Here is a 23,041-nt window from a genome sequence, read left to right as displayed (position 1 = left end):
GGCTGCACAAATCATTAAATACTGTTATCACAGTGGTAAATAAAATCAAGTACCATTCTCTCAATTCTCGACTATTTCAAGAGCTTTGCATTGAGAATGATGAACAGCATGAACACTTGTTGTTGCAGACAGAAAGCAGATGACTCTCAAAAGAGAGTCTGAGATGCTGAGATGCTTTTCTTGGAAAAAGTGATAACATTCTTTGAAGACTCTAATATTTCATTCAATAATCAACTCAAGAATATCTGGCATGTCATTGCTTATTTGTCAGAATTACTCGCAAAGTTTAATGGAATCAATCAATTGCAAGGAAATTATGCGAATCTTATCAAAGTCAGATCAGTTGTCTCCACATTTCTGTCCAAGTTAACCCTGTTTAATGGCAACATTGGCTGTTGCAACCTTTTCCAATTTCCCAGCCTGAGTTGAAAGAGAAAGAAAGAACACCAGATGATGATTTTCAACTATACTGTACCCACCAAGGTGACTTGCATAAAGACATGTCAGAGTGATTTCAGGATCTTCTCTCAATCTAAATTCCAGATTGGGTAGTAAGTACATTCCTGAACACGTTATAAGGAATTAACAGGAAGGATGGAGGAAGAACTGATCTTGCTAGAAGATGAGCTGAAGCTGAGGTTTTGTTAAATCATATGAACACTTGTGGTTGCAGAAAGAAATCTCTGAACACCCTCCTGAACTGTGGAAAAAGGTTTCTAGCTTCAAAGTACTGCTAGCTGATAAATGTAATGGATGTGTAGCTCTCATGATCTGGGCTCACCACAAACTGGGGATCGTGTGACCAGTGCCAAGGAAAGATCTGAAACCGTGCTGCAGATAGAGGGCCCATGAGCACTTAGATGAGTGTCTGTGTAATTTGAACGTTAAATGGTTAAAACTTACCTGTAGTTTGGTGTCTTCTGTACTCTTTACAAAATCTGTGAACTTAATTCCCTGCAACAGCGTGTTTGCTTTCTCTGAGGAAGGGGACACCATACTGTGAGCACTGAAAGCATCATACCAGATTTTACAAATACAAGTGAGTGTCTACTTCACCTGCAAGAAATACTTGGCTCCTGTGCAATGGAAAAGGAAGAGGCAAACCGCATGAGTTGTACCTCCCGAAAATGCATGGAAAGATACTTTGAGAAGGGAAGATGGTGGTGGAATTGGAAGGGTGAACTGGGGAGTGATAAAGAGAAATTTCTTTGCAAATGCTGAAAGGTAGTGAGTTGAGGGGTGTGCGGTCATGGTGTAATGTTGACAGAGGTAGAAATTACAGATGAACAAACCATTGAATATGGTAGGGTGGAATGTATGGGCAGTTTCTGAACATGTCCTTAAGCTACTTGCTACCATTAAGCCATGTGATTAATTTTTAAATAATAAATAACAAACCTTTATTTGGACTGTATCCTGGAATTTGTACTCCCCCTCTCCTAACTGTTGTGAAACATCAGAAGAGCTAATGAAATTCAATTTTAAAAAAAAAATTATAACAATAATGACTTTGTTTCTTGCCTTATGCTGGCTAATAGTTAGTCATGTAACTGGTGTCCCTTGTAATGTACACTAATGACCAAATAAAATGTTCTCCATTGAGAAAGGGAGTTCAAAGAAAAAATAAATTCATTTATATAACCAATCCTGAATCCTAAGGGAAATCCAAATCCGATTTGTTTGTATGAACCTTAAGAGTCCTTCTTTTGGAAGCAACTATCTACTTTGTCGTAAATGTACATTATCTCCTCTTACAAAATTCAAATTTCACTGTAAAAGAGATTTTATTTTAAATGCTGTTTTAATTCTTCTTGCCAAATGTTTGGTACAGAAAAACTTGAGTATTTTCACATGAAATCACTGAATCTAAATTATCACATTGTTATTGTTATTATAAATTTTACTCCAGATCAGAGTGGTAATTTTTCTTTGAGGTGAGACACATACAATTCAATGTTTGCTACAATAAATGTTTAAAATGAGCTACTGTAAGTCATGCAAAAAAAAATAAAACCTGGGCCTCCGTATTCTTTGGACTCTTGTTTATATTACAAAATCTCCTAGAAATTAGAATGCACGTTATTTTTAACAATATTTATCAGCATTAGAAACTATCCATTACAGATGGCACTTTCTAGTCATAAAATCAATTATGACTAAAAATGAACAAATATAAAATCAGCCACATACCATGTTTATACATAGTATGTTTTAGTTACTGTGCTTTTTCCATAAATGGGAAATTTGTACATACTGTCTTATTTCCTTAGACTACTCTTTGTTCTAAATTCTGGCTTCATTCCATATCTTGAGTATAGACTGTTTAGTGCTTGGCAAAAAAGAAAGTTCATCTGCTGCATGATATGGGAATAAGTTAATTGAAATATCTTCAGAGTCTATTGACAAATAACAAGTTTTCAGTGTGCTGTTTACTGCAAATAATTTTATATGCGGTGGTGCTTCAACCTTTGCATCCATTAAAGAGCAATGGCAAGAAAGAAAACTAAACGTGTGGCTGGATTCCACTCCGCAGCAAATGAAAGGTATAATATTGCCATTGCAAGAAGTTTGAAATAAAACCAATTCAACCCCTAACTTCGCTGGTTTGGAAGCACGTATGGAGTAAGGAAAACAGACTTAACTTTTCAAGTTGGTAATCTTTTCTGAAACAAGGTAATTGGGCTGATATGTTAATTGCATTGATCTTCCTTAACTTCTTCAAGGTCTTCTATGCCAACTTCACTTTCCTACCCAATCCCCACAGATCATGATTCCCATGGATTACAAACATCAGTAGACCACAAATGGAAGGCATTTAATTGATCAATGTCCTTGCTAAAGTGCCAGCTGGTGGTGTAATGGCATCAGCGCCAGACTTCAGAGAAAAGGCTCCTGAGTTCAAATCCATCCGGCTCCCTTGCACGCTTTCCATCCCCGCTGGGTTGAGCATCGAACTGGCAACTCAGCCTCGTAAAAACAAGAAAGCCTACTAAAAAAAAATGGCGTCACGGCGGCGTCCTGATGACTCCACTCAGAGTTAAGGGCTTTTCACTTCTTCTTGTGATACAAAATAAATCACAGAACTTCCCATCTTCTTCTGCTTTAAATTTTGATCTTCTCTTTAACAAATATCCATAATCTGGCAACTCTCCATAATTAATGCTATATAGTTGAGCTAATTAGAAACTGGTCCCATTTCAAGTCATCAGCAAAATACAAACGTTGTAAAACCTTATGGTTTCCATGGAGTTCTACGAAGCAGACACATCCAAATATCCAGAGAAAGGAGCAAATGTAGATTCTCCAGAGTCTGGAATCTTCCACCGGATCAATTTGGAAGAACCTCTGGAAATGTCATCACAAAATGTCTTTAATAAATAAAGACTGTAAGTAAGATTGCCATTTCGAAAAACAATCCAGTTCTCCTCTTTTCCCCCTGAGGCTGTATTTTGTGGAAAGACTGCCCCCTATATTTCAGGAGAACAAACCATCTTCAGAAAAATCTCAGTGAGAACATTTTATTACCATTTCACTGGTGTCTGCTCACAGTGATGCAGGCATTCTGCTGGATGTCTACAACTGTTTGTAGGTGGGAAGAATGGATTTTAGTGCACTTCCTGTGGCTGCTGTTTATAATAAACACAGCTGGTTCACATAGCTATTCCTACAAGCATAGTTTCTCCCTTGGTGTTCCATGATGGCAGGGAAAACACGAGCACCTTTCTTTTTGAGGAGATATTCCTAAACACAGAGCTGGATTTTTAGTTTGTGTGGTGGAAAAAAAAGCAGTTTTATATTTTTGATTTAAGTTCTATACTTTGAAACCAAGGTTACTAGCTGTGTGGTTCCTTGCTTTGACAGCTGGCTGATCAATCTCATGTTCTGCTTCCACTTGGACACTCTCCTCATGTTGCAAAGGTGCAAATGCTTCCTTGCCCTTTCTGTTTTGGACTCTGGCTCTAGCAGCAGCCCATCTCCTCCTTTGTCAGTAAAATGAATCATAAAATACACATGAATAACCCTGGCAATTCACAATTTCTTCTCCTGCTCAGATCAGCTTATCCAAACGGTGACCTCAGAATACATGCAGGCTGTTCTCTTTCACAGGTTGTACGTGTGCCATTGGGTTTATTCTTTCAGTTGTGATTGGTACCTTTACTGGAGACACTGACTGAGTGATGGCGGAGAGCCCAAGTCAACAATTCACCCACCTGTTGTGTTCTGTTGTGAGATAAAGTGAAGAATGCTCCATGATCACTTAATAGAGCTCTCAGGATGGTTGCCAATGACAAACAACTTAAAAGATCAAGCTATTATGGTACAGAGGAGTCTATTTAGAACTTAGTGTCCATGGTCCTCAGAGCATTCACATAAATCCCATTCCTCCTCATCATCCTTCCCTGTATCCCTGTAACTTATTCACTCTTACCCATGCCTATTAATTCCTCTTTGATTTCTTTTTGCATTAATGTCCACTAAAGACCTTAAAACATAGGAAGAGAATTAGGCCATTCGGTCCATTCAGTCACTCTGCCATTCAATCACGGCTGATTAATTTCCTTCTCAAACCCGTTCTCCTGTTTCCCCCCCATAACATCTGACACCCTTACTTACTGAGAACTTAAACTTACAGTGGCCAATCCATCAACTGGCACATTTTTGGAATGCCAGAGGAAAATCAAGCACTAAGGAGAGAGACACACAGTTATGGGGAGAATGTGTAAACTCCATACAGACAACACTAGAGGTCAGGATAGAACCTGGATGCCCAAAGCTATGAACCAACATGAACCAGCAGCACTAATTGTTGTGCCAACATGCCAGCTTGTTAGGGTTGTGTGATAGCTGCATAATTACTGTATGTAATGCCTTTCTTTTCACAAAATACAAATTTTGGGGATTCAAGTGGCACAATGGTACTCTGGGCAGTGCAGTGGCCTGCAGGTTGATCAGAGTCTGGGTACAAAACTGTCCGTGTGAAGTTGGCATGTTCTCTTAGTACCACATGAGTGTCCTCCAGGTTCTCCAGTTCTTTCCACCATCCCAAAGACGTACAGATTATTATGTTAATCAGTCACTGTAAATTATCCCCTATGTAATTAGTAGAATCTAGAGAAGTTTATGGAAATGTTGAGAAGATAAAAGCTTTCTGTTTATAAAGTGCCATTATAAAGACTTAAACAGAAGTATTTATAAGACTCTTGACCCTACGTTGAAAGCATTCGTAGAGACACACCTCGAAGGTGAACACAAATGGCTACCTCTTAGCCATTTACCTCTTTACCAATCAGCCCCAGGACTTTAATCCTCCATACCCCTACCATCCATGTACCTGTCGAAACTTCTCTTAAATATTGTAAATTGAGCTTGCATGCACCAATTCTGCTGGCACTCATTCCACACCCTCATGAAGAAGTTTCCCCTCAAGTTCCCCTTAAACTTTTCACCTTTCACCATTAACCCATGAACTAGTCGCACCCAATTCAGTGAAAAATGCCTGCTTGCGTAAACCCTATCTAAAACAGTCATGATTTTGTATACCTCTATTAAATCTCCTCTCAATCTTCTACATTCCAATGAATAAAGTCCTAACCTATTCAATCTTTCCTTATAATTTAGGTCATCCAGTCCCAGCAACATTGCTGTAAATTTTCTCTGTACTCCTTCAACCTGATTTATGTCTTTCCTATAGGTAACTGACCAGAACTGCACACAATACTCCAAATTAGGCCTCACCATTGTCTTATACAACTTCAATATTCTTAACAAGTTTTTATAGAAGGGAAAAAGAGGAGTAGTCTTTTTACGATAGGAATACATAGAGGTCTCTATAGCAGAAATTGACTGGCTTTGTCCTTTTTTGCTGAGAAACAACCAGGTACTTTATGCCCAGATGTCTGTTACATCCATTGATCATGGTGGCTTTGGATTTTCAGCTTCAAGAACTGTGAGAAAGTGATTGCAGGAGAGCCTATCCATATCAGTGTCATGTTTATTGTCTTTAAACATATTCCAAAGTCACACTGAAGCATTCATTGGGCAGACAGACATGTATATTCCACATATATTTATATAAGATTCTTTTGTGCCATCTCCTCGCCTGGAACAATTTGGCAGCTTCAAATTTAATGATAGATGTAACTAAGGCAGTATTCCACATGAATGTAGAAAAGAATATTCACCATTGCTGTGGTGTACACAATCCTTCTATCAAAAGTATCGTCAGAGACTAAAAGCATTAGCTTTTCAGGATCTTTCATCAATTACTGTAAAAGTGTTGGCTTGTATCTGTAAATGCAATGGGCATGACAGTGCTGTCTGACCCCACGTTCCCAGTAGATGAAGACTTGCACAGCTCAGAGGGCAGCATAGTGGCATAGCTAGTAGGGTACTAGCTCATGGCTCCAGCAACCTAGGTTTCATCCTAACCTTTGGTTCTGTCCACATGGAGTTTGCATGTTCTCCCTTTGACAGATACCTTCAGATACTCCAGTCTCCTCTCACATCCCAAAAGCATGAAAGACGATTGATTAATTATAAATTGCCCTGGTGTTGGATGCGTGGTAGAATTAGGGAGGATTTGATGGGAATGTGAGAATTAAAAATAGAATACACTAGGTTTATCATAAAACTAGGTGGTTGTTGATTGCAGCACACTCAGAGAATGGGAGGACCAGTTTCCGTGCTGTATCTCTATGGCTAAAGCAGTCTGCGAGATGGTTCAGTTCCTCTCCTGGGGTTGTTCCTGGCCTGATTCAAACTATATATAGCTGACATGCCACAGACTGCTAACCAGACATTTGTTTATGCATACAATCTAATTATACCACCAAAGTGAAAAAGACCTCCACATTGAGCTCAAGATCTTAGAGATAAACTTCCTGTTGAGCAAAGTCGAAAATGGACACCACAGTAGTGTAGCGGTTAGTGCTCAGGGTGTTGGGGTGCGGAGTTCAATCCCCACGTCCTCTGTAAGGAGTTTGTACCTTCTCCCGCTGGAATGTGTGGGTGTTCCCCAGGTACTCCGGTTTCCGCTCACAGTCCAAAGACGTATCAGGTAGGTTAACTGGTCATTGTAAATTGTCCCATGATTGGCTTAAGGTTAAATCAGACTTGTCGGGGGGAGGGGGTTGCTGGCTAGCATGGGTCATAGGGACAAAAGGGCCTAATCTCTAAATAAACAAACAAGCTTTGCTTTCATTCTACTGTAGTTCCGATGGAGTTGATGATGCCCGTACATGAATTCCTTTAATCTTGAATACCCATTGGACACCAGCTACTACACGTTGCCACAAGCAGGGGGCTGAAATTATAGGGGCAGATGAGCTGGGCTGGGTCTTTGTTTTTCTTTGTAGTTTTAGGTTTCGTTCACCTTTTGTCTGTAAACTTTGAGTAACTTGTAATTTCTTTGAGCCTATACTTCCAAAGTTTCTTTGCAGAACTGGACTGTGATTCAGTCAGTACCTGCTAAACAAGTTTCTTATCTAAACTGGATTTGCAGTTTAAAAAGAAACAATGTGCTCACGCTCCTTTGTGACAGCTGGTTAGTTGCAGCTTGCCGCAGTTTATTACAGATACTGTTCCTGTATTATTTCTTTTCCTTGCCTGCTGCTACGGCTAACCTTGTCTGACTTGTACAATGATGAATGTCTAATAAAATGGCTGTATAATAACATTTGTGCCTCATTCTTGACTTCTGAAGAGCCTTCTGGACAACATCATCTTCAGATCTAATAACTAGCAGATTTTCTGGATAATTGGAAATTACTCGTATTAATATCCCAACACATTTTAATTCATTTTGTTTTAAATGTTTCACAATAAAGCAACACATTTTTCTAATGTGTTTAAGAGATGACTGTTCAGAAATGCTGAACAATCAGACAATGGACTATTTGATTTTTATTGCATACAGATAATTTACTGAACGTTCAGATGAAAGATAGAGAACATTTGAAAATGTGAATGCAGAGAAGAAATTCAGCCAGTCCAACACATAGTGAAAAATAACATACACCACGTGCAATAGGAGTCCTAAAGTACCCTTGGGAGACATAAATGGATCTCTGAACTCAGAATAGTATTTAGATTGCTGCATCACATAAAAATAAATAAATAAATTACAATTTAATATGATTCCAATTTAAGTTTGCTTCCATGAATTCTGTGTAATTTGATTGATAAAAATTTGCGAGTAAATGGTTAGGAGAGCTTTGGACAGACTACATCAATTGTCGAGCATTAAAATCTAAATAAAGATATAATGAGCAGTGGCATAGACCAACTACTTACACCAAGGCCTCATGGGTTAACTTGAGGAAAGCACAATAAACTTGGCTTGTGTACCCTGCTCCATAAGGCTAAGGAGTGTTCATAGCTAAAATCTCAAATCACAAAATAAGCAATAAAAATCTTGAATTTGCTTCCCAAAGTGCAGAGTGTTCTCAATTAGTTGTATTCTTCAAGACTAAAATGGATAGATATTTACTTATTAAAGGTTATCAAGTACAAAAGACAAGCACAAATAAGAACAAAGGCAAAGATCAGCGTTAACTACGTAATTAAATGGCAGAACAGGCTCAGGAATCTGAATGGCCTATTTGTGTTGGCTACGTAGCACACAGGGACTTCTTCAGTGCCTAATAGATTTTGAACTTCCATATTTATATTGCCCATTTATTCGCCTTTTTCAAAAAAATAATAGACAAAAATGTTTGTTGTTATGCCCAGAATGAACCAGCCTATTCTTAGATATTGTTGTGGTTATACTCCACTTTATTTGCTGATTTTTTGATGTAAACAGGACTCACTATTGATCAGAATAATGTTGCATTCCCAAACCCTGAAAGCCTCAATTACACAAAATGACAGTTGACAATATGTTGATTAATCAGGACATCTCGTGCCAGTGTTCGTAATTACTTTAACAATGCTGACAAGCAAAACTCCTTTATGTGAACACTTTAACTTAATTGCTTGTTTTAAGAATCACCTCTGCATTGGGAAAAAATGTCACTTATAACTATAGAATTATTTTTCATGAGGTAAAACATTCTGTAAGGCATCTATTTGCTAAATCTTGCAGGTCCACAGGGAGCTTTCACTGTTAATGTATTTCAGATTTGTCTAAACAATAACATGAAAATTACTCAAAACCCAATCTATGACAGTAAACTCTTAAAATCACCAATATAAACAATTACCTCAAGTTGCAGTTTGAATCGTGGTCTTTTTGGAAATTCTTCCCAACGAGTTAGGGTAAATACTTACTCTATTAATAATGAAAAAATGCTTTCAGCATCTGAACATCTAACTAGTGACCATGAGTAATGTCAGTAGACCACTGATTTAACTAACATGCTTTTTGCAACACTGATGCAAACTTTGGTAAGAGTTCTTTAGTCTCTAGCCTACACAAACAGCCTCTTGACATCAGCTCAGTCAATCTGTCTCAGAACCTTGCCTGTCTCAATAAATTCAGAATCAGATCAGGTTTATTATCAGTGATGCACATTGTGAAGTTTTGTTGTTTTGTGGCAGTGGTACATTAAAACAAAATCCAAATCTCGTTCTTCTAAGCTCAAGTGAATATGGGGCAATCTTCTCCTACCACAAGCCCATTGTTCCAGCTGCACTGACTCTAGGGCAGGGGTCACCAACCTTTTTTGCACCACGGACCGGTTTAATATTGATAATATTCTTGCGGACTGGCCGACGGGGGGAGGGTTAACCACGGCGGGGGAGGGTTAACCACGACGGGGGGAGGGTTAACCACGGGGAGGGTTAACCACGACCGGAATATTGGTGATAATGAATGAATGAATGATCTTTATTGTCATTATACATAGATACAGTGAAACTCTGTTTGGCTTCCTCTCAGGCAATCAAACAAAGCGGTAGATAAAAGCAAGACAGTATTAGAGAAACGGTATTAAATAGATAAGTAGCAGAGAACAAGTTGCAGATAAGTCGATTATAAGTCAATAGCATCATAACATTTTAAGCAACGTTTGGATATTAAACACACAGCGCATATTTTCCTCGTATGAACATATAAAATCATTGCAACACACCAGTGAGAGGACAAGGTAAGGGCCAGAGGTCCCCGTACAGGGGCCATGGCAGTTGCAGACCGGAGAGAGCAACCGATTGAGCAAGGAGTGCCGTGCCTGTCCCCCCCCCCCCCCCCCCCCCCCCCCAGTAGGTAGGTAGAACCTATTGGCTAACAAAAGTTTGGCTCGAGGGATGACTTTCAGTAGATCACAGTGAGGTAGCTGCTCTGCTACTTACGAATCCCTGAGCCCGAATTAGGTCATCTGTGAATATTTTAGCCCTGGGTTCCCCACAAATATTTGGTGTGCTAAGCAGATTTACAGGTGCCCATCTGTCCGCACTCCAGGCCAGTAGCAACAGCACTTCTCGCCAGCTGCGCAAGGCGGCCAGTTACCCGAGGTCAACCAGTGAACCCTGGCACTAGGGTATCACTGCGTTTAGGCGACTGATGACCTCACGTGGGTAATGACTACACATGCGTAATGACCTCACGTGCGTTCACGTTCAACAGTGGGCATGACAGGGAATGAGGAACGGTGCAGCTGACTCATATCGTTTCATATCGCCATATCATATCGTTTCCTCGCGGCCGGGAGCACATGCTTTGCGGCCCGATGGTTGGGGACCACTGATCTAAGAGAAGTATATCCTTTCTCAGACAAGTTGTCTATCATGACTTCAAATAGATTAAGACAAGTGCTTGCTACTGCCATCTTAAGGAACCAAACGCTGACTCATTACATAAGACACGATAAAAACAAAAACAAGACATAAAAGCAGAAAGAGTTGGATTCTGAGTTAATCAGTTTATGTAGGAGGGTGCTATAGGTCAAAACCTTGCTTCAATCCGCAACATCAATGCCTTTCCTCCCACAGATGACGCCCTGCCTGCTGAGGTCATCCAGCAGATTGTTTATTGCTCCAGATTCCAACTTCTGCAATCTCACAGGTCATACTGACCCTTGCATCTTGTCTCCCAATCAATAAGATCAAGGCTGATTTTTCTTCTTAACATAGGTCCACTTTTCTGGACTAACAACATATCCAATGATTCTCTAGAGATGTAAAGATACTTCTTCACCTGGGGAAAAAAGAAAATCTAATTCTGTATACAAGAGGGCTGTGGGTCCTCAATCACAGTGTACATTCAAGAGAGGTTATTTTGAGACTGTGACCCTGGTTGTGCAGGAAATACACCATCTCTACATCTATACTTTAAGCTCTGTAAGAAGTCTGTTTGTTTCAATGACATTGTTTCTCATTATTCCAAATTCTGAAGATTTTTGGCTCTGTCTGTATAACCTCTTCTCATAACCATTGCCCCAGGGATCAGCCTGTGGACAAGTGTATCTGTCCTTTGGTAGAAAGATGAGACCTGTAAACAATATTCCAAGTGGGATCTCACCAGATAATGTACATGCTTTTGAGACCTCACTATTTATAGCATGCATCCAAAAGACACTGGAAAGAAAATGCCAATGCTCATTTTTCAATATCCTCCAAATTCATTAGAAGGGAATGAGAATCAATGTCAGTATCCTCTCCCGGGCTCTATTTGCTGCCATTTAGATATGTTAGATGTGTCATGTTGCTCAGATACCCAATGCCAGACCCCCAAAACAGATCCTCTGGAAGAGATTACCAGAGGAATGGAGATATTGCGCTGACAGATGTGCTCAAATTATGAGCTTGAAGAAATGCCCCTGTGTAAGCAGCATTGGAGGGAACCAGCTCATCTAGCTGCATCGCCCATCCACCACCCCACCACCTCCTGCCCCATCTGTGGAAACCTTCCCACAATACGTCCTTATCAGCCACCTCAGAACCAATGAACAGAGTAGGTGCAACTCGCCCTTGATGCCAAAGAACAGCCTAATAAGATGAAGATATAATTGGACCAAAGGTAATAAGGATGCCATTTGCCAGTTATTCTGTCATTATCTTTTTTTTTAAAAAACGGAGTTGAAATGCACTCAGTGAACACCTCAGTTTCTACAGATATGCTAAAAGGACACCTCAGATCATATGTGGAAGGGAAGGTCATTAACAAAGCAGCTAGTTCAGAACACAGTCCTAAGGAACTCCTACAGGAGCCCTGAAACTGAAATTTTTAATCTTCAATAATCGCAACCATTCCCCCTTGTACAAAGAATGACTCCAACCACTCAAATGTTTTCCTTTTGATATTTATTGACCTCAGTTTTACCAGAGTACCATGATGTAACATTGCTGCATGCTGTGAATAACAGTTGCTCTCGAGTCTGTAATTCAGCTGATATGTCCATGTTTGGACCAAGGCTGTGTTCCAGACATGAATTCCTGATTGTCTGCCCACTCTTCTCCTCGGTTTATGTGACAGTTATGTTCTTATTGCCAAAAAAAAATTTTGTTCATAATAGTGGCTGAAATATGGAAATACTAATTAGTATCCAGGCATTCAAACATTAATGTGTGAGACAACAATATTTATGACCATGTATCCTGGGTTTAGATGCCCTGCTGATAAGGTGAATGATTAAAAACACAGTTCATTAGTCAATGGAAAATTTCAGAGCTATATTTGATCATCCCTGGTGAGGACAAAATGAGTTTGAGATGGGCACACAGAGTACAATTTAAATGTCCAAGAAATCCCCATCTTCAGTGATGCCAGAGCCCACTATATAAGTGTAAAAGACAAGGCAGGCATAGTTGTCGGAAGAATTGAATGGAAAATTCATGGTGAGATTCTTGCAATCGCAGTTGTTGACAATTCATGCAATGATATTTAAATTGGTAACATTCCAGCAATGGCAATGAACACCCCTCCCCCGATACTCAAGAAATGAACTGACCATTGAGCCAAGCTGTTCCAGTAAAGTTACACCACTGATATCCACCTAACAACGTAGAGCATTCGCCTGCTACGTCCTGTTCAAAAAAAAAACATCTCAAGTGTCTTTTGGCTTTTAACCATTAACAGGTCTACTTTAAATTAGTGGAGAATTCTGTCTTCTCTTCTCCCTTCTCTTCTCCTCAGCTGCCTATCATCTCCTGATGCCCCTCTGCCTTCCCTTTCTCCCATGATCCACCCTCTTCTCCTATCTGATTTCTTCTTCCTCAGCCCTTTACCTCTTCCACCTATCATTTCCAGCTTCTCAACTGATCCCCTCTTCCCCACTTGTCCCGCACTTGGCTTCACTTATCACCTTCCATCTTGTTCTCCTTCCACACCCCCCACTTTCTTATTCTCCCTTTTCCCCTCTCCCCCTTCCTTTCTAGTCCTGAAGAAGAATCTTGACCCAAAATATCAACTGTTCATTCCTCTCCATAGATGCTGCCTGATATGCTGAATTCCTCCAGCGTGTTGTGTGCGTGTTGCTCTGGATTTCCAGCATCTGCAGAATCTCGTGTTTATTTTCAATTATCAGTTAAATAAAGATATCATTGCCTATCACACCTTCCAAGTAGCACTTTCTCATCAATAACTTGCTCACTCACGTCCATGTTCAATTTTGACAGGACTACTTGGCTCCTTTCAGCTTCAAACATGAAGCAAAGAGTTGGATTCCAGGAGTGACATCAAGGTAGAATTTGACTGAATTTATCAAAAAATCCTGACAAAACTTAAGTGAATGGACACTAATAAGAAAAAATGTTCTAAGTGGTACCATCAGATCTCATACAAAAGGAAGTGATGAAGTGATAAAGTTTGCTGCTGATCAATTTTCCAAGTCAATGGCATCACTGCAATTCTTCAGGGCAGTACTGATCACATAAGTCCACAATGCAGATTTCCCGAAGTAGTCCATAACTAGAGAATATTCAGGCATGGGCTGATAACTGGAAAGTAACAGACCTACCACTGAATCAATAATGTCCATGTCTAACCAGGGGCCAGTCAAATATATACTGTGGCAGAATCTGTAATGAATTACTCATCTCCTAACACTCCAACCTTTTCCACTATTTACAAGCTCAAGTCAGGAGCATCCATTTCCCTGGATGAGTACAACTCCGACACTGAAGAAGCTTAGCACCATCCAGGAGGATGCATCCTACTTGACTAAAGCCTCATCAACCATCATAAATATTGATTCCCATCATCCACAGTGCACAGTAGTGCACTGTGTACCGTCTGTAATTATCCACCTAGGGTGCTCTGACACTACAGACCAAACCCAAGAACTCTACCGCCAAGGACAAGGGCAGTAGTGGTACAAAGATAACAAAATTTAATAAATAATAAAAAAGTGATATTTTCTAATTAAACAACAAAATCAGTTCAAGGAGTTGAATGGCCTACTCCAGCACTATGCAGTGAAGGGGGCATCCTCATAATGGTCCTGCCAGAATAATTGCTCCACTTATTCACACCAGTTCGATCAGGTGGAGTGAATTGGACTGGTGTTCATAATACTCTGCAAAGAATTAATTCCTGTCTCCCTTTAGATTCCTTATAGAACCGTGTTTTCAATTCAGAATCTGTGAAGTTTACCAAAGCAACTCTGCAAGATGTAACATCACACTGTAGGTTAAATCTTCACTCTCACCACCGGGGGTCATACTGCAAAAATGTCACTTTGTCCACACTCCTGTTTCCCTACCCAAACACAGCAGTACAGCTTCCACAGATGTCATTGATCTAGTTCTAGTCTCATTTCAGATTTCCAGCACACACGGCATCTTGATTTCACATCAATTTTTATTCTATTTCCTGCAATTAAATGAAGGCTGGGCAGATTCCACAGCTGGGAAATTGGGAACAATAGTTAACCTCGTACAGAGATCCTGTTTTAAATAAATAACTACCCTGTTTTAAATAACTTGGTTTTGGCCAAAGATAAAGAAATATTTGGTGCTAAATGCACTCTGACATGCCTTTCATTGAAGCTTCATCTAAAGGAGTCTCATTGAAAGATTTTGCTATTTCACTGCATATGCTGCATGTGTCTGTGATGACAGAGCACTGTTAATCTGGGAGGCCAGAAACTGCACAACATAGACTGAGCAGATTATCACTTTGAAATATGGAACAATTAGCAATTTAATAATGGCTTACTTAGATTTCAAAATGTCCCAGAGCACTTGTTCACAATTAAGCAAAGGACATGACAAATCATTGTGCCTGTAGTTTGAAGAGCAATGTAATGAGATCGAGTTTCCTGCTCGAAGATGGTCAATATTTCTGCCCTGCAGTCAACATGTAGTTTGGAAGCCCAGGGGAATAAAACTAGAGTTCAAAGTTCAAAGTACATTTATTATCAGAGTATGTATACATTATACAAGCTTGAGATTCATCTCCTTACAGGCAGCCATAAAACAAAGAAACCCACAAGAACCCATTAAAATAAGACCATCGCACACCCAAAACAGACTCATACAAAAAAATACTGCAAACTATGAAAGTTTTACAAAAATCACGAAGCCAGACGTCACTGCAGCTGAAGCAGATAATAGCCGCAGTTCACTGCAATACCAAGTAAATGTTGCAAGACCACAGACACGAAGCCAGGGATCAATGCCGTTCAGCAAAGAGCTGAGTAAATGTTATGGACCAGCAAGCAGAACCGGCCCTCGTCTCACCTCCGGTAGCAACACCCTGACCTTTTCAACCTGGTCCAGCACCTAAATCGTCCGAATATCGGGTCGTTCCTCAGTCTCGGACCCCTCTGGGGCCTGGACCCCACCGCCACGATTCAGCCCATACCTGACCTTTCCAATTCACCCCGGGACTTTCCTTACTCTTGGGGATGCCACGACTCTACCTCTACTCTACTTCAACCCCGACTCCACTTGCCATGACCTTGCATTGCCTGTGCCTCTGCAATTGCTCGCCTCCACTTGCCTCAACCACCCTTTGCTCACCTCTCCATTGTTAGTGCTGATTGTTATTAATAAAGTGTTATTAATATGATATATAGTAGTTTCCTTTGTTTTGTTTTTTGCCGCCAATAAATAATCGCTGGACATCACCAGCTCCATTTTAAACCAGAATAGGTTAGAGGGTACAGGTTTAACTCTTTCAATTTATGGAACAAATTGCCACAGAAAACAGTTGTAACAAAGGCATTACTGATATTTAAAAGATATTTGGATAAATAATGGATAGGAAAGGTTTAGAGTGATATGGGCCAAACACAGGAAAATGGGAAACACAAGAAATTCTGCAGATACTAGATATCTCAAGCAACACACATTAAAATGCTGGAGAAATCAGGTTAGGCAGTAGCTATGAGGGTAAGTGGCAATTATGTTTTGAGCTGAGACCCTTCATCAGGGCTGGAAAGAAAGGAGGCAAAAACCTGAACAAAAAGGTGGGGTAGGGGAGCAGCACAAGTTGGCAGATGATAGGTGAGGGGGAAGGTAGGTGGGTAGGGGAGGAGATACGAAAAGGAATGATGTTAAAAGTTAGGAGGTGACAGCTGGAAGAGGTAAAGGGCTGAAAAAAGAAGAATCTGAGAAGAGGGAACAGTAGGCTATGGGATAAAGGGAGAACCAGAGGGAAGTGATGGGCAGGTCACGAAGACAGGACAGGGGAAGAGACGGGGTGAGAGGGCCACCAAAATGAAAGAAACTAAAGAAGGGTGGCAGTTGAGAAGGCCATGGACAGACATGTTGCTGTGGGAATGGGAAATGCAATTGAAATGGGTGGCCACTAGCTGCTGCAGTGGACAGATCAAAGGTACTCGATGTAGTGGTACTTCATTCTGAGCAGGTCTCACCAATGGAGAGGAGCACCAGATGCAATAAGTGACCCAGACAGACCGATGGATCGAAAGTGCTAGACAAAAGCAGTCTCCAAATTTGCGCCACATCCCTTGTCCTCACCTACCACCCCAAGAGCCTCTGCATCTACCACATCATTCCTGCAACTTCCAACATTTCATATGGGATCCCACTATCAGACACATCTTTCCCTCCCCCCAGCCCCCACCCTCCCATAGTGCTATCTATCTCAATGAGTCCCTTGTGCACTTGCCCCTCCCCACCAACCTCCCTCCTGGCACTTACCCCTGAAACCATGATAAGTCTTACATCTGCCCCTACCTCTCCTCACTCACCACCATTCTGGCCCTACACAGTTCTTCCAGATGAGGCGGTGTTTCACCCACAAGTCTGTTCAGGGCCATTTATTAACGAAATTAACAGACTTTGATAAACAATTTAAAGTGAATACATCAAAAAAATTATGAAAATTAGATTGCAAATTAAGTTTCCAACTTAACAGAACATTTTAGTACACAGATTTATGCTTTGAATGCAAATGAGAAAACACAATATTTGTATCTCATTTTAACAGGAATTACAATGCCCCATCTGGTTACATACAAATTAAGAATTCTCTGTAGTTCCAGGCTCAAAGGATGTTAACGCAGAATTTGAAATAAAACTGAAAATTTTAAAATGAGCAGAGTGATCAACATCTGAAAGAGCTCCAAGTTCTGAATTTCCAACTGTTTGTGATTTAAGGTTGTTCACACCATAAAACTACAGTAGATTCTGTATAAATTTCTATAGGGCCACTGTTTTGATAGAAATTTAGTATTCTCTTTAGTTTAAAATATTACAAATGTTTATCATGCTATACTAACACCATGTCAAAATTTTAAAACATTTTTAATGTTTTATAATAGCAAATACTGTATCTATCTCAAACAAGCTTGTCAATTCAACAGCTAACCATGAAAGTTAAAAAATATATACAGGTCTTCAGCAAAAAGATGCTCCAAAATGATATAGGCAGTGGATCTAACAACTGATTTAACCATTTATGCTTTTGAAAATGACATTGTTCTTTTATTTGACATCTGAAGTTAAGAACAGATATGAGGTGAAATATGTTGACTTTGATCCATGATATTCCATTCACATTCATCACAGACAAGATGCCTCGCAAACAGCTATTTCCTAATACGTGAACTACAGTGTGGTTCTTGCCTTCACCTGCACATCAGTTACTTCAGTGGGCATTTGTAAGTATTATTATCATAGCACCTTTTATTCAAAGGTATTAGATGCTGTTTTACATTTTCAAAGAACAGACTTCAATTTAACTGCTAACAATGAAATAAATACAAAATACAACTGGCAGACAATTTTTAAACAAAATTGTAGTTATCGATCACAAAAGTTCCTATTAATAAAAAATCTAATATTCTAATTCCTAGCGAGTGCTGTACCTGAAACTCTGAACATACCGACCTCTGGTGGTAACCAATCTTCTGCGTACACAGAGGTCTGCACTGTTATAGCTTAGGAAGGAAGGATTATATGAACAAGTCCCTACACACGTACATAAATATCAATTAATTAGTTAATTAAGATACTCAACTGTTTAAATATTCTCAGTTGTTTCAAGAGGTTCCACCCCTTGCACTCTCAGTGTATTCATTGGTCTGTTGTGGTTCCATTCATAATTTATGTTTTTAAATTTCAGTGAACAACTACACCTGTTCTGAAGTAGAGAATGTTACCAACTGCATTTGCTTATTTTGACATTGTGATTGTGCTTTCAGATGTTCTACCAATTCTTCTCACAGGATTGCGGATTGCTGGGTTTACTTACTTCCCTGGCTTGTATTCTGTAATGAGCCCTTTGTCGAGTCTACCTGGATGGATGTGGGCGTAAGAGGTGTGATGATCCCCCGCAATGGAGTTGTTTGATATGTACATGGATGACATGAGCATTAAGCTGTGCTTAGACCCTGGGCATGCAAACACAAATTTCACTACATGTTGAGGTTCTGTCTCTCTCTGGTGCTGCAATGGTTGGGGTATGGCCCTGTGGCTCCACAGCATTCCTTCTGCCATATCATAGAACAGTTTGTAAGTCAATCAGACAGTGGCTTTCAGAGTGTCCTCAGGATTTTATGGGAAATACAGGAGATTCTATGAACTTCTAGAAGGTTCTCTAAACAATCATAGTCATATGGCAGAAACACCTGTCATTGCATACTGAAGGACAGGGACCTATGTAAAAGAAAAATTACAGTTTGTTTAAGAAATGAATGTAAATAAGGAACATTAATGTCACACTCAGATAATGTAAATTGATTAGCACATTGCTTACATAACTTGGTAATATATGAATATACAGTATTATTTATTCACAAGTTTTATGAATGTTGAAATTTTTTTGAAATTAAAATATTCCAGCCACTGAGATTGTGTTACAATAAATAAGAAAGACCAAGGGTTCTGGTCTGCAAATATTGTTGCACAGCTTTTATGGGCAAGTTAAACTAAATCTGATAGGAAACATATTCAAACATTTATCCTTCAGGCTTTGGAACATGACATTTCAAAACCATTTGAGCATTCCTACAACCAGCAAGTTAAAGCACAAGTTTGCAAAGCCAGAGTGTGAAATGTCGTCCCATCAACTTCTCCCATTAATTTCAAGCAGCATGTACAGAAGTAATCACAGAGGGAAGTTAGGCTTCTGCCTTCTCACGACTGAGAGACAATTGGTGTAAATCAGCTTTAAGATGAAGTCATAGGTATCCTAAGGGCAAGTTTATACAGCCATCTTACTCTCTTGTTATGCATAGCATTTTCAATGCTTTTGGAAAAGTATGTGCCCGCATCCTTAGTCTTATCAGGTGAACAAGTCCTTAACCTCACCAAACAATTAGAGATGTTTCCCTAGGTGACCGCGTGCCCTCTCGGCACCTCCCCTCACCCCCAAATGTCCCCCTCACTTGTGTACTCTGCCATTCCTGTTGGACCTGTGGGAAATTGTTGGCCAAGGGAAAATATAACTCCTTCCAGGTGAATGCTACAATTCAGACAAGTAGGCATATACAGCATAGTTAAGAAGATAACTCTAGCTTTCATTGCTTAACAAGCCTTTTTATTGAGGGAAGACAAGATTCTGGCAAAGAAACAGCAGGGCTTTGGGAAATGGGAGTTTTGGAATTCCAGACGTAATTCAGTAACAATCTGATTGGGACTTAATGTGCGAATACATTTTACAAGATTCTCCTGATCCAGAAATGTCAACTATCTAGCACTAATGATGCATCAAAATGTATCAGATTAAAGTGCTGATGTTACTCATTAAGCAACAAGAAACTGATATTCCAAAGCACATGCATGGTGGGGAAAAATGCTCCCTTGTGCACAATCAACAAGCAGTTATAACTATGGCTGCAGGGATACTGAATGAATTTGAGGAACTTACAATTCACCCTCATTTATAAATTTGTTAGATTATTAACAGAATAGAACAGTCTCATACTCCTCAAAAAACTTTAGATAGGAAAGCAGCATTTCTTAGAAGTGTAAAATTAAAAGTGCATTTGTGACTCATTTGTAATTTGTTTCAGAATCAAAATCAAGGTTATTATTACTGACGTATGTAATGAATTTTTATTTTTTGTGGCCACAAGACTAATTGTGTAGGAGCACAATTAGGCCATTCAGCCCATTGGGTCTACCCCACCATTCCATCATGGCTGATTTATTATCCTGCCTTCTCCCGTAACCTTTGACGCCCTTACTAATCAAGAACCTATCTGTCACCGAGATCAGATTTGGCCCAAGTGCAGAGTGAGAGACACTGAAGTGGGTTAATAGTTCACAGACTTTAATGCCAACAGTGTTAAAGAGAAAAGAAAACAATAACTGCTAGGCCAAACAAGGCCATTAACTAAAACTGTCAAATGGAAAACGAAGCCTGCACTGCAGGTGAAAAGAAAAACTAAATATAAAACTAATACCACTAGTCTTCAGAGTCAGTTGACTCAACAGTCCAATTTCTCAGGCAAGGCCAAATGCAAACAGGCAGCGAAGTGTTGCTATGCTCTGTCTAATTCTCGACAAACACTACGATAGAATGAATGGAGTTAAATACTGTCACAATGAATAATAATTAATTGATACATGTATATTCACAAGCAGAATTGCCATATCTGCTGCACTGCCAAATCCATGGTTGTGACACTATCAACCTCTGCTTTAAATATACCTATTGACCTGGCCTTCACAGCCATCTGAGGCAATGAATTCCACACATTCACCAGCCTCTGGCTAAAGAAATTTCTCCTGATCTCTTCTCTAAAGGGGTCCCTCTATTTTGAGGCTGAGCCCCCTGGTCCTAGACTCCCCCAACTATTGGCAACATCTTCTCCACCTCCACCCAATCCCAGCCTTTCAATATTCAATAGCTTTCAATGAGATCCCTCCTCATTCTTCTAAACTCCATTGAGTACAGGCTCTGAGCCATCAAATACTCCTCATATGTTAACTCCTTCATTACCAGAATCATTCTCGTGAAACTCCTCTGGACCCTCTCCAAAGCCAGCACATCCAGTGGCAGCAGTACAGTGCAAACAATAGAAATTAATACAAGTTAAAGGAACCAGGAAATAAATAGTGCAAAAGTCAAATAGTGAGGTGGTGTTCTTGTACCATTCAGAAATCTGATGGCAGACAGAAAGAAGCTTTTATTAAACATTGATCATGTGTCTTCAGGATTCTGTACTTCTTTCCCAATGGTAGCAATGAGAAAAGGGCATGTTTCCAATGGTGAGGGTCCTTAATGATGGATGCCGCTTTCCTCACACAGCACCTCTTGAAGATGCCCTCCATGGTAGGAGGTTGTGCCTGTGATGGAGTTGGCTGAGCCTGCAGCATCTTTTGATCCTATGGATTGAAGCCTCCATGCCAGGCAATGATGCAACCAGTCAGAATACGCTTCACTGTAAATCTGTATGAATTTACAAGTCTATATTGCCTACCAAATCTCCTCAACCTTCAAATGAGATATGGCCATTATCTTTGTGATAAGTCTGAAACTGTGGGCACGCTATATTGGTAACAGAATGTCTGGTGACTCTTGCGGGCTGCCACCAGCACATCCTTAGATGTGTTAGTTGTTAATGCAAACGACACATTTCACTGTGTGTTTCCATGGAAGACATAAGACATGTCAGAGAATTCACTCAGCAGGTTGAGGTACTCCACACTGATTGTAAGACATCAGGGTGCACTCTCTCGTGATAGTTGACTGCACTACGATGAGTTAATTAGATAGATAGATAGATAGATAGATAGATACTTTATTCATCCCCATGGGGAAATTCAACTTTTTTCCAATGTCCCATACACTTGTTGTAGCAAAACTAATTACATACAATACTTAACTCAGTAAAAAAATATGATATACATTTAAATCACTATCTCAAAAAGCATTAATAATAGCTTTTAAAAAGTTCTTAAGTCCTGGCGGTAGAATTGTAAAGCCTAATGGCATTGGGGAGTATTGACCTCTTCATCCTGTCTGAGGAGCATTGCATCGATAGTAACCTGTCGCTGAAACTGCTTCTCTGTCTCTGGATGGTGCTATGTAGAGGATGTTCAGAGTTATCCATAATTGACCGTAGCCTACTCAACGCCCTTCGCTCAGCTACCAATGTTAAACTCTCCAGTACTTTGCCCACGACAGAGCCCGCCTTCCTTACCAGCTTATTAAGACGTGAGGCGTCCCTCTTCTTAATGCTTCCTCCCCAACACGCCACCACAAAGAAGAGGGCGCTCTCCACAACTGACCTATAGAACATCTTCAGCATCTCACTACAGACATTGAATGACGCCAACTTTCTTAGGAAGTACAGTCGACTCTGTGCCTTCCTGCACAAGGCATCTGTGTTGGCAGTCCAGTCTAGCTTCTCGTCTAACTGTGGAAAAGCTCGCCTCTGCCTTTACCCGATGCCACTGTCCAGTCCATGTATTCCTCGGGCTAGAGTACCGCGCTCAGAGTGCTGGGGGTAAGTCATGTCTCCGTGAAGCACAATACTCAGCAATCCCTGATGTCTTCGTCTTTTTCTCCTGAGGTTTCTGGCAAACAGCACTAAGTTGCATCATCGCCACCGTCTGAACTGGCGTGTGGGTCAGGATATCTAAATCCTATATAATTATATTTGTATGAAATTCTATGAAAAAGACCTATATTCTTAAGAAACTGCACTATATATTTAAAGCAATAGTTCTGTGATCCTTTTTG

General features: G+C 40.1%; 1 protein-coding gene across 2 annotated transcripts in view; it reads right to left on the bottom strand.

Annotated features, from left to right (window-relative positions):
• prkd1 (protein kinase D1) overlaps positions 1-23,041 on the bottom strand; it is a 323,070-nt gene that overhangs the window by 152,021 nt on the left and 148,008 nt on the right. The gene's annotated exons all lie outside the window — the stretch shown is intronic.

Source organism: Hemitrygon akajei, chromosome 3 (assembly GCF_048418815.1).
Source record: "Hemitrygon akajei chromosome 3, sHemAka1.3, whole genome shotgun sequence".
Classification (NCBI taxonomy): Eukaryota; Metazoa; Chordata; class Chondrichthyes; order Myliobatiformes; family Dasyatidae; genus Hemitrygon; species Hemitrygon akajei.
This window is presented reverse-complemented; position numbering and strand designations above follow the sequence as displayed.